We start from the raw sequence: 27,764 nt of genomic DNA, 5'->3' as shown, positions 1-27,764 counted from the left end.
GATAGATTCAAGATGTTGTAAAGTTACAACTAGACATATACTAACACTAGTAATCAGAACAGAGATAGATTCAAGATGTTGTAAAGTTACAACTAGACATATACTAACACTAGTAATCAGAACAGAGATAGATTCAAGATGTTGTAAAGTTACAACTAGACATATACTAACACTAGTAATCAGAACAGAGATAGATTCAAGATGTTGTAAAGTTACAACTAGACATATACTAACACTAGTAATCAGAACAGAGATAGATTCAAGATGTTGTAAAGTTACAACTAGACATATACTAACACTAGTAATCAGAACAGAGATAGATTCAAGATGTTGTAAAGTTACAACTAGACATATACTAACACTAGTAATCAGAACAGAGATAGATTCAAGATGTTGTAAAGTTACAACTAGACATATACTAACACTAGTAATCAGAACAGAGATAGATTCAAGATGTTGTAAAGTTACAACTAGACATATACTAACACTAGTAATCAGAACAGAGATAGATTCAAGATGTTGTAAAGTTACAACTAGACATATACTAACACTAGTAATCAGAACAGAGATAGATTCAAGATGTTGTAAAGTTACAACTAGACATATACTAACACTAGTAATCAGAACAGAGATAGATTCAAGATGTTGTAAAGTTACAACTAGACATATACTAACACTAGTAATCAGAACAGAGATAGATTCAAGATGTTGTAAAGTTACAACTAGACATATACTAACACTAGTAATCAGAACAGAGATAGATTCAAGATGTTGTAAAGTTACAACTAGACATATACTAACACTAGTAATCAGAACAGAGATAGATTCAAGATGTTGTAAAGTTACAACTAGACATATACTAACACTAGTAATCAGAACAGAGATAGATTCAAGATGTTGTAAAGTTACAACTAGACATATACTAACACTAGTAATCAGAACAGAGATAGATTCAAGATGTTGTAAAGTTACAACTAGACATATACTAACACTAGTAATCAGAACAGAGATAGATTCAAGATGTTGTAAAGTTACAACTAGACATATACTAACACTAGTAATCAGAACAGAGATAGATTCAAGATGTTGTAAAGTTACAACTAGACATATACTAACACTAGTAATCAGAACAGAGATAGATTCAAGATGTTGTAAAGTTACAACTAGACATATACTAACACTAGTAATCAGAACAGAGATAGATTCAAGATGTTGTAAAGTTACAACTAGACATATACTAACACTAGTAATCAGAACAGAGATAGATTCAAGATGTTGTAAAGTTACAACTAGACATATACTAACACTAGTAATCAGAACAGAGATAGATTCAAGATGTTGTAAAGTTACAACTAGACATATACTAACACTAGTAATCAGAACAGAGATAGATTCAAGATGTTGTAAAGTTACAACTAGACATATACTAACACTAGTAATCAGAACAGAGATAGATTCAAGATGTTGTAAAGTTACAACTAGACATATACTAACACTAGTAATCAGAACAGAGATAGATTCAAGATGTTGTAAAGTTACAACTAGACATATACTAACACTAGTAATCAGAACAGAGATAGATTCAAGATGTTGTAAAGTTACAACTAGACATATACTAACACTAGTAATCAGAACAGAGATAGATTCAAGATGTTGTAAAGTTACAACTAGACATATACTAACACTAGTAATCAGAACAGAGATAGATTCAAGATGTTGTAAAGTTACAACTAGACATATACTAACACTAGTAATCAGAACAGAGATAGATTCAAGATGTTGTAAAGTTACAACTAGACATATACTAACACTAGTAATCAGAACAGAGATAGATTCAAGATGTTGTAAAGTTACAACTAGACATATACTAACACTAGTAATCAGAACAGAGATAGATTCAAGATGTTGTAAAGTTACAACTAGACATATACTAACACTAGTAATCAGAACAGAGATAGATTCAAGATGTTGTAAAGTTACAACTAGACATATACTAACACTAGTAATCAGAACAGAGATAGATTCAAGATGTTGTAAAGTTACAACTAGACATATACTAACACTAGTAATCAGAACAGAGATAGATTCAAGATGTTGTAAAGTTACAACTAGACATATACTAACACTAGTAATCAGAACAGAGATAGATTCAAGATGTTGTAAAGTTACAACTAGACATATACTAACACTAGTAATCAGAACAGAGATAGATTCAAGATGTTGTAAAGTTACAACTAGACATATACTAACACTAGTAATCAGAACAGAGATAGATTCAAGATGTTGTAAAGTTACAACTAGACATATACTAACACTAGTAATCAGAACAGAGATAGATTCAAGATGTTGTAAAGTTACAACTAGACATATACTAACACTAGTAATCAGAACAGAGATAGATTCAAGATGTTGTAAAGTTACAACTAGACATATACTAACACTAGTAATCAGAACAGAGATAGATTCAAGATGTTGTAAAGTTACAACTAGACATATACTAACACTAGTAATCAGAACAGAGATAGATTCAAGATGTTGTAAAGTTACAACTAGACATATACTAACACTAGTAATCAGAACAGAGATAGATTCAAGATGTTGTAAAGTTACAACTAGACATATACTAACACTAGTAATCAGAACAGAGATAGATTCAAGATGTTGTAAAGTTACAACTAGACATATACTAACACTAGTAATCAGAACAGAGATAGATTCAAGATGTTGTAAAGTTACAACTAGACATATACTAACACTAGTAATCAGAACAGAGATAGATTCAAGATGTTGTAAAGTTACAACTAGACATATACTAACACTAGTAATCAGAACAGAGATAGATTCAAGATGTTGTAAAGTTACAACTAGACATATACTAACACTAGTAATCAGAACAGAGATAGATTCAAGATGTTGTAAAGTTACAACTAGACATATACTAACACAAGTATTTAGACAGAGATAGATTCAAGATGTTGTAAGGTTACAACTAGACATATACTAACACTAGTAATCAGAACAGAGATAGATTCAAGATGTTGTAAAGTTACAACTAGACATATACTAACACTAGTAATCAGAACAGAGATAGATTCAAGATGTTGTAAAGTTACAACTAGACATATACTAACACTAGTAATCAGAACAGAGATAGATTCAAGATGTTGTAAAGTTACAACTAGACATATACTAACACTAGTAATCAGAACAGAGATAGATTCAAGATGTTGTAAAGTTACAACTAGACATATACTAACACTAGTAATCAGAACAGAGATAGATTCAAGATGTTGTAAAGTTACAACTAGACATATACTAACACTAGTAATCAGAACAGAGATAGATTCAAGATGTTGTAACACTAGTAATCAACTAGAACAGAATCAGAACAGAGATAGATTCAAGATGTTGTAAAGTTACAACTAGACATATACTAACACTAGTAATCAGAACAGAGATAGATTCAAGATGTTGTAAAGTTACAACTAGACATATACTAACACTAGTAATCAGAACAGAGATAGATTCAAGATGTTGTAAAGTTACAACTAGACATATACTAACACTAGTAATCAGAACAGAGATAGATTCAAGATGTTGTAAAGTTACAACTAGACATATACTAACACTAGTAATCAGAACAGAGATAGATTCAAGATGTTGTAAAGTTACAACTAGACATATACTAACACTAGTAATCAGAACAGAGATAGATTCAAGATGTTGTAAAGTTACAACTAGACATATACTAACACTAGTAATCAGAACAGAGATAGATTCAAGATGTTGTAAAGTTACAACTAGACATATACTAACACTAGTAATCAGAACAGAGATAGATTCAAGATGTTGTAAAGTTACAACTAGACATATACTAACACTAGTAATCAGAACAGAGATAGATTCAAGATGTTGTAAAGTTACAACTAGACATATACTAACACTAGTAATCAGAACAGAGATAGATTCAAGATGTTGTAAAGTTACAACTAGACATATACTAACACTAGTAATCAGAACAGAGATAGATTCAAGATGTTGTAAAGTTACAACTAGACATATACTAACACTAGTAATCAGAACAGAGATAGATTCAAGATGTTGTAAAGTTACAACTAGACATATACTAACACTAGTAATCAGAACAGAGATAGATTCAAGATGTTGTAAAGTTACAACTAGACATATACTAACACTAGTAATCAGAACAGAGATAGATTCAAGATGTTGTAAAGTTACAACTAGACATATACTAACACTAGTAATCAGAACAGAGATAGATTCAAGATGTTGTAAAGTTACAACTAGACATATACTAACACTAGTAATCAGAACAGAGATAGATTCAAGATGTTGTAAAGTTACAACTAGACATATACTAACACTAGTAATCAGAACAGAGATAGATTCAAGATGTTGTAAAGTTACAACTAGACATATACTAACACTAGTAATCAGAACAGAGATAGATTCAAGATGTTGTAAAGTTACAACTAGACATATACTAACACTAGTAATCAGAACAGAGATAGATTCAAGATGTTGTAAAGTTACAACTAGACATATACTAACACTAGTAATCAGAACAGAGATAGATTCAAGATGTTGTAAAGTTACAACTAGACATATACTAACACTAGTAATCAGAACAGAGATAGATTCAAGATGTTGTAAAGTTACAACTAGACATATACTAACACTAGTAATCAGAACAGAGATAGATTCAAGATGTTGTAAAGTTACAACTAGACATATACTAACACTAGTAATCAGAACAGAGATAGATTCAAGATGTTGTAAAGTTACAACTAGACATATACTAACACTAGTAATCAGAACAGAGATAGATTCAAGATGTTGTAAAGTTACAACTAGACATATACTAACACTAGTAATCAGAACAGAGATAGATTCAAGATGTTGTAAAGTTACAACTAGACATATACTAACACTAGTAATCAGAACAGAGATAGATTCAAGATGTTGTAAAGTTACAACTAGACATATACTAACACTAGTAATCAGAACAGAGATAGATTCAAGATGTTGTAAAGTTACAACTAGACATATACTAACACTAGTAATCAGAACAGAGATAGATTCAAGATGTTGTAAAGTTACAACTAGACATATACTAACACTAGTAATCAGAACAGAGATAGATTCAAGATGTTGTAAAGTTACAACTAGACATATACTAACACTAGTAATCAGAACAGAGATAGATTCAAGATGTTGTAAAGTTACAACTAGACATATACTAACACTAGTAATCAGAACAGAGATAGATTCAAGATGTTGTAAAGTTACAACTAGACATATACTAACACTAGTAATCAGAACAGAGATAGATTCAAGATGTTGTAAAGTTACAACTAGACATATACTAACACTAGTAATCAGAACAGAGATAGATTCAAGATGTTGTAAAGTTACAACTAGACATATACTAACACTAGTAATCAGAACAGAGATAGATTCAAGATGTTGTAAGGTTACAACTAGACATATACTAACACTAGTAATCAGAACAGAGATAGATTCAAGATGTTGTAAAGTTACAACTAGACATATACTAACACTAGTAATCAGAACAGAGATAGATTCAAGATGTTGTAAAGTTACAACTAGACATATACTAACACTAGTAATCAGAACAGAGATAGATTCAAGATGTTGTAAAGTTACAACTAGACATATACTAACACTAGTAATCAGAACAGAGATAGATTCAAGATGTTGTAAAGTTACAACTAGACATATACTAACACTAGTAATCAGAACAGAGATAGATTCAAGATGTTGTAAAGTTACAACTAGACATATACTAACACTAGTAATCAGAACAGAGATAGATTCAAGATGTTGTAAAGTTACAACTAGACATATACTAACACTAGTAATCAGAACAGAGATAGATTCAAGATGTTGTAAAGTTACAACTAGACATATACTAACACTAGTAATCAGAACAGAGATAGATTCAAGATGTTGTAAAGTTACAACTAGACATATACTAACACTAGTAATCAGAACAGAGATAGATTCAAGATGTTGTAAAGTTACAACTAGACATATACTAACACTAGTAATCAGAACAGAGATAGATTCAAGATGTTGTAAAGTTACAACTAGACATATACTAACACTAGTAATCAGAACAGAGATAGATTCAAGATGTTGTAAAGTTACAACTAGACATATACTAACACTAGTAATCAGAACAGAGATAGATTCAAGATGTTGTAAAGTTACAACTAGACATATACTAACACTAGTAATCAGAACAGAGATAGATTCAAGATGTTGTAAAGTTACAACTAGACATATACTAACACTAGTAATCAGAACAGAGATAGATTCAAGATGTTGTAAAGTTACAACTAGACATATACTAACACTAGTAATCAGAACAGAGATAGATTCAAGATGTTGTAAAGTTACAACTAGACATATACTAACACTAACACTAGTAATCAGAACAGAGATAGATTCAAGATGTTGTAAAGTTACAACTAGACATATACTAACACTAGTAATCAGAACAGAGATAGATTCAAGATGTTGTAAAGTTACAACTAGACATATACTAACACTAGTAATCAGAACAGAGATAGATTCAAGATGTTGTAAAGTTACAACTAGACATATACTAACACTAGTAATCAGAACAGAGATAGATTCAAGATGTTGTAAAGTTACAACTAGACATATACTAACACTAGTAATCAGAACAGAGATAGATTCAAGATGTTGTAAAGTTACAACTAGACATATACTAACACTAGTAATCAGAACAGAGATAGATTCAAGATGTTGTAAAGTTACAACTAGACATATACTAACACTAGTAATCAGAACAGAGATAGATTCAAGATGTTGTAAAGTTACAACTAGACATATACTAACACTAGTAATCACTAGTAATCAGAACAGAGATAGATTCAAGATGTTGTAAAGTTACAACTAGACATATACTAACACTAGTAATCAGAACAGAGATAGATTCAAGATGTTGTAAAGTTACAACTAGACATATACTAACACTAGTAATCAGAACAGAGATAGATTCAAGATGTTGTAAAGTTACAACTAGACATATACTAACACTAGTAATCAGAACAGAGATAGATTCAAGATGTTGTAAAGTTACAACTAGACATATACTAACACTAGTAATCAGAACAGAGATAGATTCAAGATGTTGTAAAGTTACAACTAGACATATACTAACACTAGTAATCAGAACAGAGATAGATTCAAGATGTTGTAAAGTTACAACTAGACATATACTAACACTAGTAATCAGAACAGAGATAGATTCAAGATGTTGTAAAGTTACAACTAGACATATACTAACACTAGTAATCAGAACAGAGATAGATTCAAGATGTTGTAAAGTTACAACTAGACATATACTAACACTAGTAATCAGAACAGAGATAGATTCAAGATGTTGTAAAGTTACAACTAGACATATACTAACACTAGTAATCAGAACAGAGATAGATTCAAGATGTTGTAAAGTTACAACTAGACATATACTAACACTAGTAATCAGAACAGAGATAGATTCAAGATGTTGTAAAGTTACAACTAGACATATACTAACACTAGTAATCAGAACAGAGATAGATTCAAGATGTTGTAAAGTTACAACTAGACATATACTAACACTAGTAATCAGAACAGAGATAGATTCAAGATGTTGTAAAGTTACAACTAGACATATACTAACACTAGTAATCAGAACAGAGATAGATTCAAGATGTTGTAAAGTTACAACTAGACATATACTAACACTAGTAATCAGAACAGAGATAGATTCAAGATGTTGTAAAGTTACAACTAGACATATACTAACACTAGTAATCAGAACAGAGATAGATTCAAGATGTTGTAAAGTTACAACTAGACATATACTAACACTAGTAATCAGAACAGAGATAGATTCAAGATGTTGTAAAGTTACAACTAGACATATACTAACACTAGTAATCAGAACAGAGATAGATTCAAGATGTTGTAAAGTTACAACTAGACATATACTAACACTAGTAATCAGAACAGAGATAGATTCAAGATGTTGTAAAGTTACAACTAGACATATACTAACACTAGTAATCAGAACAGAGATAGATTCAAGATGTTGTAAAGTTACAACTAGACATATACTAACACTAGTAATCAGAACAGAGATAGATTCAAGATGTTGTAAAGTTACAACTAGACATATACTAACACTAGTAATCAGAACAGAGATAGATTCAAGATGTTGTAAAGTTACAACTAGACATATACTAACACTAGTAATCAGAACAGAGATAGATTCAAGATGTTGTAAAGTTACAACTAGACATATACTAACACTAGTAATCAGAACAGAGATAGATTCAAGATGTTGTAAAGTTACAACTAGACATATACTAACACTAGTAATCAGAACAGAGATAGATTCAAGATGTTGTAAAGTTACAACTAGACATATACTAACACTAGTAATCAGAACAGAGATAGATTCAAGATGTTGTAAAGTTACAACTAGACATATACTAACACTAGTAATCAGAACAGAGATAGATTCAAGATGTTGTAAAGTTACAACTAGACATATACTAACACTAGTAATCAGAACAGAGATAGATTCAAGATGTTGTAAAGTTACAACTAGACATATACTAACACTAGTAATCAGAACAGAGATAGATTCAAGATGTTGTAAAGTTACAACTAGACATATACTAACACTAGTAATCAGAACAGAGATAGATTCAAGATGTTGTAAAGTTACAACTAGACATATACTAACACTAGTAATCAGAACAGAGATAGATTCAAGATGTTGTAAAGTTACAACTAGACATATACTAACACTAGTAATCAGAACAGAGATAGATTCAAGATGTTGTAAAGTTACAACTAGACATATACTAACACTAGTAATCAGAACAGAGATAGATTCAAGATGTTGTAAAGTTACAACTAGACATATACTAACACTAGTAATCAGAACAGAGATAGATTCAAGATGTTGTAAAGTTACAACTAGACATATACTAACACTAGTAATCAGAACAGAGATAGATTCAAGATGTTGTAAAGTTACAACTAGACATATACTAACACTAGTAATCAGAACAGAGATAGATTCAAGATGTTGTAAAGTTACAACTAGACATATACTAACACTAGTAATCAGAACAGAGATAGATTCAAGATGTTGTAAAGTTACAACTAGACATATACTAACACTAGTAATCAGAACAGAGATAGATTCAAGATGTTGTAAAGTTACAACTAGACATATACTAACACTAGTAATCAGAACAGAGATAGATTCAAGATGTTGTAAAGTTACAACTAGACATATACTAACACTAGTAATCAGAACAGAGATAGATTCAAGATGTTGTAAAGTTACAACTAGACATATACTAACACTAGTAATCAGAACAGAGATAGATTCAAGATGTTGTAAAGTTACAACTAGACATATACTAACACTAGTAATCAGAACAGAGATAGATTCAAGATGTTGTAAAGTTACAACTAGACATATACTAACACTAGTAATCAGAACAGAGATAGATTCAAGATGTTGTAAAGTTACAACTAGACATATACTAACACTAGTAATCAGAACAGAGATAGATTCAAGATGTTGTAAAGTTACAACTAGACATATACTAACACTAGTAATCAGAACAGAGATAGATTCAAGATGTTGTAAAGTTACAACTAGACATATACTAACACTAGTAATCAGAACAGAGATAGATTCAAGATGTTGTAAAGTTACAACTAGACATATACTAACACTAGTAATCAGAACAGAGATAGATTCAAGATGTTGTAAAGTTACAACTAGACATATACTAACACTAGTAATCAGAACAGAGATAGATTCAAGATGTTGTAAGGTTACAACTAGACATATACTAACACTAGTAATCAGAACAGAGATAGATTCAAGATGTTGTAAAGTTACAACTAGACATATACTAACACTAGTAATCAGAACAGAGATAGATTCAAGATGTTGTAAAGTTACAACTAGACATATACTAACACTAGTAATCAGAACAGAGATAGATTCAAGATGTTGTAAAGTTACAACTAGACATATACTAACACTAGTAATCAGAACAGAGATAGATTCAAGATGTTGTAAAGTTACAACTAGACATATACTAACACTAGTAATCAGAACAGAGATAGATTCAAGATGTTGTAAAGTTACAACTAGACATATACTAACACTAGTAATCAGAACAGAGATAGATTCAAGATGTTGTAAAGTTACAACTAGACATATACTAACACTAGTAATCAGAACAGAGATAGATTCAAGATGTTGTAAAGTTACAACTAGACATATACTAACACTAGTAATCAGAACAGAGATAGATTCAAGATGTTGTAAAGTTACAACTAGACATATACTAACACTAGTAATCAGAACAGAGATAGATTCAAGATGCTGTGTTTTGATGTCATCCAGATTACAACGTAAACCTCGACAGTTCCATTGTATCAAGTTGGACATTATTACTCATGTGCAAGGAAGTTGGGTGGAGAACCCTTCTGTTTTCGTCCATGTCTTTTGTTCTTTACTGTCTTTTATTTGAGGGAGGTCTGTCAACCTCCATGGATCCTGTCCTGGGTCAATTGGGTAGGTCTATGCTGTTTAAAGAGGATTCCAGTGACTGGGGACAAGAACAAATGATCCTTTTGCATCTTGTGGTGGGAGAAGGTGATGCACCCAAAGAAATGCCTGTACCCAGAACCAGAGAAAGTGGATCTTGGGATTTGCTGGAATGTATGTTAGGGACAGAGATGGATGTTGCTAATTCATCAACTTTTTAACAATGCAGGTCAAAATCCTTTTCATTTGGTTTGAGAATGATTCTTTTGGAGACACAGAGATATCTGTCTGCACTCCCACTGTAGTTGTGGGATGACATGCAGCAGCCATACATCTGAGATGAAGTGCTGGACAGCAATTTTCAAGCCTCAGGATAAGTAATGTTATAAATCGTTTTCAAATGATGCATCTCTTTTTTCTTCTAACCATTCTGGGCAAGAATGAGCACAGTTCAATGAACCACAACATGACGTCTTTGAGCGACCGAAACACTGACACTGGAAATATCTGAGAGGGTTTGTAATGTATGGCTATACCCTGCAATCAAGATAACCTGCCTTGATTGTGGCAGGTTGATGTGGTAATATAAATATCAGAAAAAGGATGTGTTACACTCATACTGGTGGAGAGTTGTTGAATGCTAATTTACACATGTGGCATACATGTGCAATTAGATAGTAATTCACAGCTAGTAGTGAGTGACAATCTGTGCACGAGAAGGAAATCATATGAAAAATAGCTATAACTGTGAAAAAGGGTGGGTAATTGCACTGGAATTTCAATGTGTTTTTTCAGTAAAACTTTACGTGTTATGTTATTTTCCCCATTCTAACTCTACACCTCATATACCGTGAAAAGAAAACATATTGCCCTTTTTATTTTCAAGAATGACTTCACGATACATTTGACTATCTTAAATAGCTTTAAGCCCTTAACAATATATGTATATTTATGCTTAAATTTTATTGCTCTTTGAACTGTGTCTAACTAATGATATCACCACACAAGTTGTGAACCACTTTGTAAACATGTAGCTTATGTTACCTGAAGAAATTATGTAATGCATTGGTTACTAATGAGCATACCACAGGAAAACGTTTTTTTTTTTTTTATTTAACGTAATCTAAAACTTATATTTTATTTACCTTTATAATAATAAATAGTACACATGAAAACTAGAAATATAGTATTTACCTGGGCCTTTTTTATCAACTCTCAATTAAAACTATTATTATAATGGTATTACTGCACTAAATGATTTTTAGATAATCAAAATTGCAACAAAGAATACAAAATAACATGCTTAAAGCACATATTGTCCTAGGACTATCAAAATTTTCTGGCTTTCTTACCATTCAGTAAGACCCAATAAAAATTTAGCTAAACTTGCCAATGTGTTTCCTGTGGGAATAAAATTTGCACTGGAAGCAAAATAAACAAACTCCTGTACAGAAAATTATGTAATATAATATTTGGATTTCTGTTGGTTAAAAGTAATATAGTTTTAAATATCAAAGAGAACTAAATATTGGAAACTTGTGAAAGAGAAAACTTAATTATGGGTGTGGCTAAAGGGACTTGATTTTCTAGTTTATAGCTCTGTAACCAAATAAGATTGAAGGCTATAAAAAAAATTATACTTTGTTTGAGTAATAACAATATTACAATGAGCGACTTATGTCAAATTTTGTAGTTCTTCAAGAAGTGGTCAATAAATGAGAAAAGAGGAAATACTTAAAATGCAAATATCACAATTCTGAAACAATGGAAAATTGAAGACATTTTAAATGTTGTCCATAAAACTAGGAAATTAAAACTATATAATTTCCAAATTTGTATTACAAGCTAAGTTTTGTTGCCAAGTTTACTTACCACAATAATAAAAGTAACTTAATTAACCACAGTTAATATTAAGCGTCTGCCCAGAAGTGGTGTCTTTGTTCAAGGGCATGACGTAGCTAACCTTAACAGATTAGTAAAGTAGGGGCCAGCAGATACCTTAAAACCAGGAAAAATTAAAATTCACCTTCCAGGAAGTAAGCAGCAGCCTAAAGCCATTGTGGTAAGAGGGGTTCACTAGACCATTAACTTAGAATCAGTCACACAAGCTTTAGATGAACAAGGCATTCCACACAATAAAATAGAACGTATAATCTCAAAGAAAACACAGGCACCCACGAATCTCATACGCATTGATATTGACGACAGTTACAACATATAAAAATTAATAAATAATGGAATAATGCTTTGGTATAAAAAATACCAAGTAGAGCAACTGAAAACTCCGGTAGTTGTTGTAACACAATGCTACAATTGCCAAAGATATGGGCATGTCTCAGCAGCCTGCTTAGCAACACCGAGATGCTGCGGATGTATGGGAACACCATATCAACCAATGCAAAAAAAGATAAGGAAACACCTAAATGTTGTAACTGTGGTCAAACCCATACAGCAAATTACTAAGGATGTGATAAATACAAACAAATAAAACAACGTATTTATCAGATCAGAACACCAACAGAACAAAACCAACCTAATACAAACAGCTTACCTAAAACAGACATATCAACAGAATTCAATAAAACAACAAAAACCACGTAAATGCTGAAAGTAAAACAACCCCACAAACAGCAAGAGCAGAACATTAAAACCCAGGACAAGAACACTTTAACACAAACACAAAAACCAGAAGAAAACAGCCCCACCATACAAGAAACAAATATTAACACATCAGATAAAACAAGCCTATTCACAACAATAATCAAAACATAATTACAGAATTCGTAACAGAATACACTAAACCAAACCAGACAACTAACTGTTTTGAACTACTGATCAATATCTCCAAAAAACACATCACACCCGACATAATATCAACACTTACTGGATACATGCTCACAGCACAATGTTCACAGTAGTATATATCAACATCCAAGGTGCAATAGCTTCCAAGAAACATGAGATCGAAGACCTAATACAAGAAACTAACCCCCATATTATAATAGTAAGCAAAACTCTAATATACAATAACAATAGATTTAAAATAGCAAATTATTCAACCATAAGAAAAGACAGAACAAATAAAAATGATGAAAACAGAGGCATAATGCTTTTCTACAAAGTGGAGCTTTCAGTAATAGAAATTAAATTTAGCAGCAGCAATGAACATGATACTGTAGATATCCTGCAAAGGAATAAAACTGAAGTAACAGTAGCAGGAATTTACTGCTCACCTAACAAACAAATAGATATAACATTACTTAGCAACATCCTTTCCCACAACCAAAACTCCATAGTTATGGGTGACTTAAATAGTAAAAATGTTACCTTTGGATGCCGAAGCTCAAATTCCAATGGTAGAAATCTAATAAAATTCATAGACGATAATAATATAGCTTTAGTAAATGATACCACCCCCACACATACAGCGTATGCCACTAACTCCAGTGACATACTAGACCTGTGTATGTGCACATATAACCTAAGCCAGAAATTGATAAAATTTCAAGTGGGAAAGGATGTTGACAGTGATCACCTCCCAATATATTGTGTCTTTGATCTTGCCCCCCATAAAAATATAACACTTAGGAAAGAAAAATTTAATAACAGAAAAGCAAATTGGCAAAATTACAAACAGGAATTAGACAACCTGTTACCTAATAAAGTTATAAAAGAAGTTAAAACCCATATTGAAATGGATAACTACTGTCAAACAATTACGGAGTGCCTTCAGAAAGCAGCCAAGTTAACAATACCAAAACAACAAACAACACATGTAAACCCACCACAGAAATGATCAATATAATCAAAAAACGAAGACAATTAAGAAGCCAGTACATGATTACAAGAAACAGAGAAACCAAAACGCAAATAAACAACATTAGAAATCACATCAGAACACATATAAAACAACAAAAACAAAATAAATGGGACAATTACTGCAATAAACTAAATGATAAGACTGACTCGAAAAAATTCTGGTCACATCTTAAAAGACTCACAAATGAAAACACAAACACAAAGAAATATCCTCCACTCGAACATAATAACACTATAGCACACACAAATAAATAAATAGCCGAAGCTTTCAAAGATCAACTCCAAAATATATTTGAAACTCACACTGATCCAGATATGAATACATTTTTCTACAATAGTCACTAATCACATAGTAAACAATAAACATCAATTTGAGCCAATTTTTCCAGTAAACATAACTGATACAAATACAAGTTCCGATACAGATTATGAAAGCACATTAATAACAAATGAAATATCCCTTCATGAATTACTAGAAGCAATAAAAAACACAAAAAACAAAGCACCAGATGAAGACGAAATACAAGCTATCCTCCTAAAAAAGGGCACTCCAAAATTGTTTGACCACTTAAATTCACTTTTTTAACTTATCACTATCCTCAGGATACATCCAAGTTTCTTGGAAGCTTGCAAATATATTAATGTTCTATAAGGAAGGAAAGCCAGCGAATAAACCTAATATTAGCCCAAAAGTTGGCGCTGGGTGGTGATGACTAGCTGCCTTCCCTCTAGTCTTAAACTACTAAATTAGGAATGTCTAGCGCAGATAGCCCTCGAGCAGTTTTGCACGAAATTCAAAACAAACAAACAAATATATACATATATAAAGTATAATCAGTACATGTGTATTTTTATCAAATCAACACTGAAATGCTGAAAATGTTTTTATAATAAATTTGTATAAAATACGCAAATATTTGAGATTTAAGTAATAATCTTTTATTGTGAAAATTATATGTATTTTATCCAAAAACGTCACAAGCATAAGCAAAATAAGTAACTGAACAGTTTAAGAACTTTTTTCATCTTCATTAATATCAGACCCTTTGGCTTCCTATTAATGGCCAGTGATCCCAAAAGAATGTATGTATATATGTGTGTGTGTGTGTGAAATTGAATGCTTCGAATGAACATCCTTAATGAGTTGTGTTATATGCCACAACAGCAGTTTCTTTGGTACTACATTGTCAATCAAAGACTATAGCTTTAAGAACTAATATTTTATTCTTAATCTGCTAAATGTATTATTTCTATTGCTAATATTCTTAAGGTTACGTTTTAGGACTTAGTTGACACCTAATGAAATACAATTTAGATTTTAGAAAGGTGCTCATACTGATATCCAAGCTTCAAATGGTACAGCGGTTTGTTTGCAGGCTCACACCACTAAAACCCGGGTTTCGAAGCTCATGGTAGGCAGAGCACAGATAGCACATTGTGCAGCTTTGTGCTTAATTCTGAACAAACAAACAAACTGATATCCAACGAATTTTCACTCGGAATTTGAAAAGTTTATTACAAAACTATACTGCTTTGAAAATGTAAGTCTTTGTATTCGAAATTTTGAGTAACTTACAAGTTATTGTATCACAAAACAATATGAACTCAAATAATAAATGAGCCATTTATCCCAATCTCATATACACTTTGAAGTACTTTAATTTATAGTTTGTAATTGCAATAATAAACTCACAACTACCGCTACTACCAGCTTTGATCAACATCCGACGTAGAATTTTAGCTTTACACATTTCGTGGGCATTTGTTTGTTTGTTTGGGAATTTCGCACAAAGCTACTCGAGGGCTATCTGTGCTAGCCGTCCCTAATTTAGCAGTGTAAGACTAGAGGGAAGGCAGCTAGTCATCCCCACCCACCGCCAACTCTTGGGCTACTCTTTACCAACGAATAGTGAGATTGACCGTAACATTATACACCCCCACGGCTGGGAGGGCGAACATGTTTAGCGCGACGCGGGCGCGAACCCGCGACCCTCGGATTACGAGTCACACGCCTTACGCGCTAGGCCATGCCGGGCCTTCGTGGGCATGAGCGCCAGTTTTAGTACTAATGCAATATTAAACATTACAGATTAAAATCACATTAATTACTTACCTTAGATCTGGAGACAACTATTGTGATATCATCCAAGTCCTATTTGTCACCTTTTAATCTCATAATACTGCTAGAATTACAAAATATTCCATTCTACTAACAATGACAAGAATATAAGCATACGTACGCTTTTTAATATTCTTAATATGACGAGAATTTTCTTGCAGATTCGCTTGGCACTTTTGGAATTGTAGAGGTCGCTCGATAACACATGTAGCTTACTACGCAGGTCACTGACAATTTTCAAGCAAAATATTGCATTCAATACGTTGGGGTTAAAAGATATGATGCAGTAAAATGTTTATAGATTTATTTATGTGAAGTGATCACCCCAAGGAAAACCAAACGAATCAGGAAAGAAAATTTACAAGAAGAAAAAAAAGTGAAACATATTTAAATTTTATTGTCGTGTACAAGGACATTGTAAATATAAACCAGTGCAATATTTGTACTTGTAAAAATGTACTGTAACTTGAATTTATCGTAGCTGCTAAGCCTAATGCTGGTCTGTGAGGGTTAATACGAAAACGAGTTAGTTAACCACATAATTAATAATTGTTCATTCTCATTACAAGTAGTGTCTGCCGAATTGTGTAAGTAGATTTGGACAACATTTTAAAATGAAATTATTAGTATAAAACTTATAAGTTGGGACTACATAAATTGTAAATTTACAATTTTAGACTTTAAAGGCAATGGTGAAAACGTGCTTCGAATTGTGGCTCTATTGTAATCAGAAAAGGTATTTCTAGTGGTTGAGTGAGTCCTACAGGTTATTATGGTTTTATTCTTACTGTCACTTGTACACGTGAAGCAACTAGTAAAGCTTCAAGAGCACTTAACAGGGCAAGTACTTCTCTTAATAACTTAATTGTATTAATGACTCTTTATGTGCAAGTTTTAAACTATGAAAAACTAGTTTTTATAATATTAAATAGTTTTTCATTAAAACAAAATCAGATACAAGACCAAAAACAGCATGGGTAGATAATTGCACTTTGCAGTCACTTCGATCTTTAGTTAATTGGTTGATACCTTTACCAAAACCTGATTGGCCAAAATACAGATAACTGTTGCACACTTTGTGAAAATTTGATCTACAGCTGGCCACAAAACAGATGTCAACATGCTACAACATTCAGTGATTAAGTGTGCTGATCCTGTATTGATAAAGTAACATTGATACAGGAAAAGAAGAAAGTGACTTGTAAGTTCAAAGTGACAGTGTAGATGTAATGGTTCAGACCTAGAGGTCAAAATTGCATAAAAACAGGTGTGAAAGAACTGCAAGGTAATTTAAAAGTATGAAGAAAGAGAAAATAAAGGACTGATTCATCTATTCCACTGAGAGTGCCAAGACGAAATGTCTAGCAGAACTTCTGAGGATCCCATGGAGTTTGTGACACTGAATGAATGATGCAGATAATCCAAGAATTGAAGTGTAAAAGCAAGACGTTGTGGTATTTCAACATGGCACAGGAGCAATGCCGATTCAATTTGGTATTGAATGCACAACAACATTAAACTTTCCAAATCAAGAAGCTCGATGAAAAGCATCAAGTTTCAGTGCTCTTGAAAAGAACAGTTGATTGCTTGCATTCTGCATGGCAGGATTAAGGATTTTTAGTACTACATTACTTCCAGGAGATCCAGATGATCTTATGAACATGACTGGAAATACAATTAAATCTGATAATACAAAACTATTCTCATATGCCAATAATGTGCAACAAGTTTTGCCAGAAAAGTTATACTTGCTCTGATATTCTAGTCAATGATGTTTAAAGAAATGAAAGATAGATTGAAGAACAAACTTTTGAAATAGCTAGATGAGAATTATCCCACTGATGTGAAGGTCATGGCCTTTGTACCTACTCTGAAAACAAAAAGCAAGAATGAGAACAAATAGTTAATAACATAACATACACATCTTCCAAGTTTACTACTGTGTACTATGGGAGTCAAAAACTTTCAATAGCATTACTAAATCTGCATATTTTTTTCATAAAACTTTGTAGGAGATTTTTGTTCAACCAGAAAACTAAAAGTGAGTTTTAGCTCATTCTAGAATGATGTTATTTATTAAGGATAGCCATTCAGCACAAATCCTGGGTGTCTGGCTTGTGGAAGCAGTGTTAAAAATTTGCAAACAGTCTAAAAAAAGTTGATTTATTTATATCAACCATTTGTAATTTTAATGTATATGAACAGAAACTAAAATAAATGGTTATCTGTGTTGATGGTGGCACTATTTTTCTCTCACTTTGACTATCTGAATTAGATTTACATTGCTTAGCTTTAGGCCAGACCATAAAATAACTTGTTGCAAAATTCATGGTTAAATTTCAAAATTTCTTAATCAGAATGAGAATTGATACATGAGTTAGTTTCATGCAAAGTAATCAATTAATTTTATGAAAATAATCAACTTGTGTGTCCAATTATTACCATCTTCAATATTCAGTAATCAAAAATTAATCTTTTTAGAGGCAGTTCATGTCTTGCACAGAAAGCTGTCTTTATGTCTGCCTTAGAAATTTCCATGCTACTTGTGAAGTTCTGCTGATTGTGTGAGTGACTAATTTCCTCACACAGGTTGTGTAGTAATGATGGATTACAGTCATGTTGACTAATTGTTTTTCAAATTACATTGTGATGCTTCTTGTTTGGTGATATTGTTTTGTCTGGTGCACATGAGATGGTGTGTCAGGTAAAGATGAGACTGTTTCTTGTTTCTGTTTTTTATAGTATTCTTTGGCTAGTGTATCAAATCTGATTTTGAAATAACCAAATACTTTGTTGAGGTCAGAAAATGACTGATTTGGGGTATATTCAGTGGTGATGCACATCAACACACACACATCCTAAATAGATCAGATGAATTTAAATTGGGTCTGATAAAGGCAAATTCTGGGTGTTATTTACTTCATTTTACTGCTTTAATATCGTGCTGAAAAGGTGTGGTCAGTTCTTATAAACTTATGAGAAGACAGTGCATTAGCATTCAAAATATTAGTCAAACAAGGTATCCAAGGCTACCTTAACTTTTACCAGTGTTTGAAACTGCAGAATTTTCTGTTGACCTTTTAACATGTCTTTAACACTTTGTAATTTCATAATTATCATCAACATTGTCTGTAGAAAAGTATGAAGAAAACAGTATGAAAGGCTGTGTAAAATAATACTTCCATATAGTTATCTTATAAGTACCACATTAATGTCAAATTCATAAAGTGTAATTTTCATCTTAACAGCTGTCACATTTTTTATTTTTAATGAACATTTATTACATAATATGTTTTGAATATTTTAAAACTCTAATTATCTTTGTAATGCATAATTTGTTTACTTAATCAGTGAAATAGTATGCCATGTTTATTAAAGTTATTGATACAAAGGTTCAAACAAATTGTTGGTAATATAAGAGTAATCACACTCTACTCACATTACCTTAGGTAGATCAACAAGTAGGAAGAAAAAGAAGGAAATTGAGGACCTGAACTTGACATTAAAATCTGTAACAACACAGAAAGATGAGAAAGGTAAAATACTACTCTTTATATTAAGAAATAGGTTTTTTTTTCTGTCACCTTTCCTTGCTTGTGGAGAATGAAGTTAATGTTAGATAACACTGCACAACAAAGTTTTTGCTTCTTGAACACTGTTGGGTGTTCCTTATAGATGTTTGGCTGCTGATCATGAAAATCACGTCCACATTTGCCCATTACGTATAGTTTCATTGAAATCTTCAGTTTTGCTACAATGGGAAAACAATATCAGGGCAACTGGAATTTGTCAATGCTTGCTGACTACTCTTGAACACTGGAACGTGATGCACTGGACATTGAATACAAACAAAAATTAGGAGCAAAACACTTTTAATTATGTTGAACTTAATAGTGTATTACAAACATAAACACAATTAAATAAGTTATTGCCAGTAAACAGTTAACTAACTATTTCTCAAAGTTTCTACTGATGAAGCAAAACCAAAACTATATTTGTGCATACCCACCAGATACCTGCCACAATCAGCAAAACCTTTTCAGGAAGCAAAAAATTTAAAAAAAATTGTTGTGCAGTATAATTTTTGTATGGAGTGTAAAGGTTTATTATTTTAATTTTACCTAATACAAATGCTAGATTAGACAAGCTTTCCCATAAGTTATTTCTATGTAATTTGATAGAGAGTGTGAGCAGGAAATTCTGAAATTTGTATATTCCCATTGTTGTATCACTTTCCAGTAACATAACAAGTATGTGATATGTATCTTAGGACAACTGGTGATACCAAAACAAAATTGAGAACAATGTTTTGACCTTCTTAGGTCATCTCCAGATTAACAAAGAAGGAGTTTGCAACAGTTGTCCTGAAATACATTTTTTACTTCAAGTTGGTTTCTCGTCATCACGAAATACGTGATATATTGTTAATCACTTAACCTCTCCCTACATGTTGATATGGCATGTTTTTGTAAACATATAAATACAAAGATTTTTCTTTTTTTCCAGTATTGCTTTTGCTTGTTTTGAAGTGGTGTAAAATGAGCAGGAGAATATGTCAATGTGAGGTTTAATAGTACTAAAAAAACATAGGATTTTATAGTTAACTGAAGACTTTAAGAATTACTACATAAAATGTTATTAATACAGATTATCTTTGGATACATCAATGATCTGGCTGTCTAAGTTGGTGATAAAGGATTTTAAGATATTATTTTTAGAAATAGCAAATAACATAAGTTGATAACTCTTTCAAACTGAGTTATTCAAGAAAAAGTTAAAATACTTTCCAGAATTATTATGGTTTTTATACCTTATGTATTATATAGAAACTGAAATACATCATGATGTATTCTACCATATTAATATTGCTCTTGACATGTAGTCTTAAATGTGTTTAAAGATGGAACCTCTTTGCTTTCTACTTTTAGAGATACATTTCCTGACATAAGTGAGGATTTTTTAGCATTAGTCATATATAAAAGAATTTCTAAAGTGTGGAACATCAGGTTTACAATTTCACCCATTTAAAGTTCTAAATATTTATTTTCATTATTTTTTTAAGGTCTGGCACTAAAATTGTACTAATGTATAACTTGTAATTATAAATATTTATTCTTTATCAGTGAGAGTTAAATATTTTCTTTCGGAGTGGTTGGAAAGAAATACAGTTTTATTCCATATGAGTTCTGCAGTTATAACACTTAGCAGAGACATAAATCAGGTAGATAATTGTGACTAACCAACAATAATTGGCTTTATAAGTACAATGACATTATTTACGTAGCTAAAACTCATTCAAAACAAAAAGCATAAGCTATTATATTACTGTAATTTTATTGAATGTTATTTTTATACATTTTAAAAATGCATGCTGGTACATTTTATCTGTTTTTATAACTTTAAAAATTAAAACAACTTATGTAACAAGTGTGTGGTACAAGTATTGTGTACATATTAACTAAAAGCATGAATTATTATACTGTACATAACTATCTTTAATATTAAATGAGCGTTCATAATTTTTGTGTGTTTTTCAATAGTTAGGTCACTGATATTCTTAGGGTGAATCAAAACAAGTGATAAAAGTCTGCTTAATGTAAATCACATACCACAGCATTGAAGTGTTTTATCTTGTTACTCTCAACAAGGCTACAGTTCAGTTATATTCATCTCTTGCAGAAAGGTGATATAACTATTTTAATTTAAGGAACTGATCCTAAATCTGTACTGTATGTTTTTTTATAAGTAAGAACAGTGTAAGAAAGGTGACAAATGCAAGTTTTCCCACGATGATGTTGAAAATAAGAGTGAAAAGAAGAGTATTTATGTAGACTTGAGAGATGAAGGTAATGTAGTTTATTTTTTTATCTATGTATCTATTATCTACTAAAAACGTAAAGTATAAAGGTTTTTTAAATCAACTGTATGGTTTTCTGTGTTTGCATTATTAGTGTTAGACTACTGAAGCATTTTAAGAGTTTAAATGGCAATCTTCAGTTGTACCTTTTAGAAAATTAATGTAGATAAATCTAATTCTGTTAAGAGTTTATATCTTTCATTTCAAATATAAAAAGTTTAAATTCTATATTTTTTGGTCAAGATGAATTTTTATCTAATAAATAATTTGGATTTCAATCAATTATTGCATACTGCACTTGATAAACCAGAATAAACATATGATATCATAGAAGAATATTCCTGCAGCTTTCAAATAGTCAAAAATATTTTCAGAAGTAAAACCACAACAACAAAAGAAACAAAATTCCTGTCTTTGGTATTTTTCCTCTTTTCCCTGAGCCTGACATTGAGGTCACTTGTTCACATTTATGAGAGCTCTGGGTATCTAATATGTTGACAAACCAAATTACTGCTGCAGTAATATATGATCAGTGTATTGACTATAGAATTTCCCATTATAGCTAAACATGCTACTGGTAAGATTTTCCAGGAATTTAATTCAACGTTATATACAGACTAATTCTAAGGAAATTAGATTCATGGGTTTAGCCACTGATTTCTTCTTCTTTTCAGTAAAACAATGTTTCTAAGTAAGAATGTAATCAATAAGAAGACATTTGAGCCTGTTTTTCTTTGTTTTTAACACTTTTTATTTTAGCCTGTCATATTCCACACCATTTCAAGAGTTTTAGTTTTCCACTACTTTTCATGCTTCCAAGTTGTTTGTTTTGGGAGAGAATTGCTCTTCTCATACTTTTGTTTCTGTTGATACCAGTTCTACCAGGGGACCGGTACATGTTGATAAACTTTACCACACTTCAAATCTGGTTGATATACCTATGGTAGTTGTGACTCAGATGTCATTTGTGTGGCTTTACTCTTATTTACACATGGGAGAATTGAGTATTTCATGTCATTAATGTATGGATTTTGGTAAGTTAGATATTTATATGTCTTTATTCACCTAAGTTATTTTAAATGAATTGTAAATGAGATGTTGATTATTGATTGTGTTATTACTAGATACATTTAATCACTTTGCAAGTACATTAATCTTACATACTTTGTGGTCTCAACAGATTTCATGGCTTTGTTAGTTCATTATTAGTAATTTAACTAGGTATGTTTAGCCTAGATTATTTGTAAGTTACAATTATTACTACTAGTAACATATAATTATTTTATTTTTCAAAATTGTTAATCATGTGCTAAACCATTTTCCCTTCATAATCCACAATTTAAAATTCTTCCCCACAGTGTCCACTTCATTGCCCTATATCATGTTTTCCATTTAAGGACTTTCCTGTTTGTTTGGACAAACCTCAATTCTTTTTTCACTCTATGATAATTTGTGCTCTTCTCTCTATGAATAACTAGATAATGTTTGCTTCTGCTCATTCACAGTCCATAGACCACACTCCACTGATTCTACAAGATACAATAGAGGGAGGATTCCTCATGACAGTGGGGGAAATCCATTCTTAACTCCTCTCAATAACCCATTCATTTGGGTAGTTTTCTTCTTTTCAACCTCATTTGGGCCCAGCCTTCTCCTTTTCAGGTTTGGAACAAGCAGTTCAAATGTTCTTCACCTCACATTTCTTGCAGTTAAATGTATTCTATCTTTGTGGAGATGTGAACTATGGATCAAACTTGTTTGTATTCACTTTAGTGGGAACTGAAAGATCAGTGAAACTTCTCACCCATACACACTGCCTGCATCCATATAATAGTAACAACATTTACTGGTTCATGTCTTGCATTATGTATTGTATGTTGTAAAATGTTTTTCATTTTAAGTTTAATTTTCTTCATTAGTAAAACTTGTGATTTCTTTACTAATGTGATGTTAACGTGCATCTGCTTACAGAAGAACTGAATCATTTAACCAATCAAAATAAGTGTTTGTAATAATTATTTTAGCAATTAATCAAAATTATGATTGAATCAGTTGTCATGTTAATAATAAACTAATTGAAATTAATGTTTCCAGTTATTCCAAATATCCAGATGATCAAAATATTTGTTAGGTACAAACTTGCATAAGAGGCAGGTGTGGGGGATGCTTTACGACTTCCATTTGCATTAAATTTACTATTCCTGTCATTGTTACTGCAAAGCTACAGAAGCTATCTATCACTGCACCAATTTTGAACCATTGACTGTCAACTTTCTGGCTATTTTAATAATAAGGTGTAAATTTATTGTATTTTGATTTTTTTTCTCACACTGTGTGATGTTTTTGCTTTACAATTGTATCACTATTATTTAAAGTTGTATAAGTGTGAGCCCAAGTGGTCCAGTCATTCATATTTTTAGTATTTAATAACTGTATTCTTCAGTTATGTATGAGAGAATGCAGGTGAGGTGAAGGGATCCATAGGGGTAAACATTATGCACATTTTTCAGAAAATAATAATAATATTGTTTTATATTATATTTAAATAGACATGAATTTAAGGTAGAGATCAAGGGAGTTTAAACCCCATCCCTTCTAGCTGTTTTTTTTTAAAGTAATACCTGTATCATTTAATGTTTTTATCTGTGGGGTCTTAACTCCTCCCTCCATTTCCCCCCATTCATTTAATTAGGAAAACAGTCAATAGTATTGAAAATAAATATTAGGTTTCAATATCTGTTTGATTGGTCTATTAATTACCTTTATTATTATTTATTTGAATTTACTTTATTTTGAATCTGTAACAGTCAGGTGTAGATTCAGCCATTAACTTATGAATACAATAATATGAACATCAACTGAATGTTTCCCTGGTAAATTATCAGGCCTTGGCTTTTTTCCAGAAATTAACAGTGTGCATGCATTCTAGACTTTATGGAGATTTGTTTTTAATAAAGTTAGCATTATTTTTCTGAATTTATAATGCACAGTGGAGGGATTTAGACATTTTCATTGTTGGTTGGTTAGCTTGGCATTTCATGGTGCAAAGCAACTAGGCTGTCTGCACCAGACATTTTGGTAATGAAGTTAGAAAAAAATTACCTTTTTTATCTAAATGGTAATAAAAAAAATTTATGGTTATTATTTCTTACATCATTTGTAGCCCTTATATTTATGACACTTGTAGCTCTTGTAACATATGCCTACTTTAAAATCTGTTTTTCATTGTTTGAAACTTATAATGTCACAAATGTTTTAGTACTGTTGATATCCAAAATAAGTAAAAATGCAAGTGACAAAAAAGAATTGAAAACAAACTGATGTTTGCAAACACTAAAATGTGAATAGAGGTGTAGACATGGTTTTCCTTTCAAAATATAATAATTTATTTCAATTAAAGTTTAAAATGTTTGTTTTTATTTTCCAATTGATCACATTAGTAGAAATAAAGATATAGATTTTAAATTGTTCATTACAACCTATATGAACTAATAATAATAGACTTTCTAATTAATTTTATCACTAATGACTTGTAACACAGGTATAAATAATAAAAACAATGAATGTGATGTACACTTATTAATTAAACCACTAGAAGTCTAATTGGACCCTCTCTTCATAAAAGAAATAGAGAAACTATTCTTGCTATGATAACAATTGTTGAGAAAGTTTAAATGTACTTGGATATAGCACATAGACTATCATGTGTTGATAAAGTTAAAATATAGGTTGTTTTTTATAGCTTTGTAAAGTTTCTTTTGTTGTGAATTCTGAATGTATTTGTGTATAAAATTATATTTTAAAGCTAAAGAAATTTTATTCAAAGAGAAAATGTATGATAACTTTGCATAAGGTAAGTAAGCTTATAGAGTTTAAAGATGGGTTGAACTGATAACAAATCTTATTAAAAGTTTAACATGATAATGAATGTATAGTGTTTGGAAAAAGTTTTGTCATCATCAGGAAAGATAGGCCTTGTGCAACACAACAACATGGTATCCAGCTAAAGTGAAGCCCTTTCAGATACCTTATGCAATGAAATACAGTGGAGCGCCGTTAAGATGCAGTATTTGGGGAGTCAACCTTGTTAACCACGGCTTAATAGGTCCACGGATTAAACCTTTGTGACTGAAAAGCCGAAGTCGCCAACAGCTCAGAAACTGAAGTGATGTCTATTGGGTGTGTGGCTAATATTTATACAATTCCATAAAAATATTGGATTATCGAATTTAAAATAATACTTTAATTATTGATCACTTTTTCACGGATTTACCGCGGATTAAGTTTAATGTATGGAGAGGTGTGATTCGGTAACAATGGCAGCCTCCATAAAGCTGGCATACAGAGCGGATAAGGTAGATTAACGGTCAATTTCTACTGTAATATATTCTATTTATTTCCCAAATTAAAGCAAATCCTTTTTAAATATCTCCTTGAAGTTATAAAGCCAGGATTAAATTTGTAAGCCACGTTTTTGCACTTTCTTAAATTAGCGGTGAGCCGCGATAATCCTCGCCATATTCGTCATGTCAGTGTCAACGACAAGGAGAGTGTGAGAAACTTTAGAAAGCCAGGTAGTAGATTTAATACATCAAAAATTCTGGGACAAGACTTGCTACAGCGGCTTAAGCAATTTCATGTTTAATGGCTCCACTGTACCTTACAAAGCAAGAAGCTGAGGCAATGTTGGAAGCTGGAATTGTTAAGCCTTCAAATTTAGCCTACCATTTACCAGTTTTAATCACAAAAATTAGAGATAGGTTAACTGTTTCTTAATAAATTTCCAAAAGCTGAATCTTGTGATGAAGTTCAACTCTGAAACTGTGGACAACCTAGAAATTATAAGGTCAGGTTCTCTTCAAAGATCAACCTCAGTAAAGGTTATTGCCAAATCCTAATGAAGACAGGATTTACAGAGAAGACAGCATTTTTTAATACTAGATGGATTTACCAATTTCAGCAGGTGCCATGTCAACTCTGCAGAAACATTCAACTGTATGATAAGGATGATGCTGTGCAACACCACCAATATCAAGCACTATTCAGATGCCATCCTTCTTAATGAATATCTGGATTTGGTGTGATTATGGTATATATGTCGATGTGTTTCTTAGTGAATCGTTTCGGTAATCCAATTAGGTATTTGCTTATGTATTTGACATAATAATTGCAGGATGACAAAAGTGAAGTTATTTATTTCTAAAATTTTAATGTATTTGTTTGTTTGACATTATGCCTTTTTTATGAAGTGTCCATTATTACTATTTTTTGCATCGATGTTTTTTTTTTTAATTTGAAAATTGGGGTTTCGTCTTATATCTTTA

At 31.4% G+C, this 27,764-nt stretch overlaps 1 long non-coding RNA gene across 3 annotated transcripts; it reads left to right on the top strand.

Moving 5' to 3' along the window:
• The first annotated feature begins 16,802 nt into the window (after positions 1–16,802).
• Positions 16,803–26,950, top strand: LOC143242180 (uncharacterized). 3 transcript variants are annotated; one of them, XR_013022536.1, is made up of 4 exons: positions 16,803–17,170; positions 20,033–20,119; positions 22,291–22,429; positions 23,317–26,950. It is a non-coding gene; the product is annotated as an uncharacterized LOC143242180 (long non-coding RNA). The 3 variants fall into 3 exon arrangements; XR_013022537.1 differs by having other exon boundaries at positions 16,804–17,170; positions 22,334–22,429; XR_013022535.1 differs by having other exon boundaries at positions 16,804–17,170; positions 22,330–22,429.
• The last annotated feature ends 814 nt before the right edge of the window (positions 26,951–27,764 follow it).

The sequence above is a fragment of the Tachypleus tridentatus genome, unplaced genomic scaffold (genome assembly GCF_004210375.1).
Source record: "Tachypleus tridentatus isolate NWPU-2018 unplaced genomic scaffold, ASM421037v1 Hic_cluster_2, whole genome shotgun sequence".
NCBI classification, from domain to species: domain Eukaryota; kingdom Metazoa; phylum Arthropoda; class Merostomata; order Xiphosura; family Limulidae; genus Tachypleus; species Tachypleus tridentatus.
The sequence above is the reverse complement of the archived record's forward strand: the minus strand, read 5'-3'. Positions and strand labels throughout refer to the sequence as shown.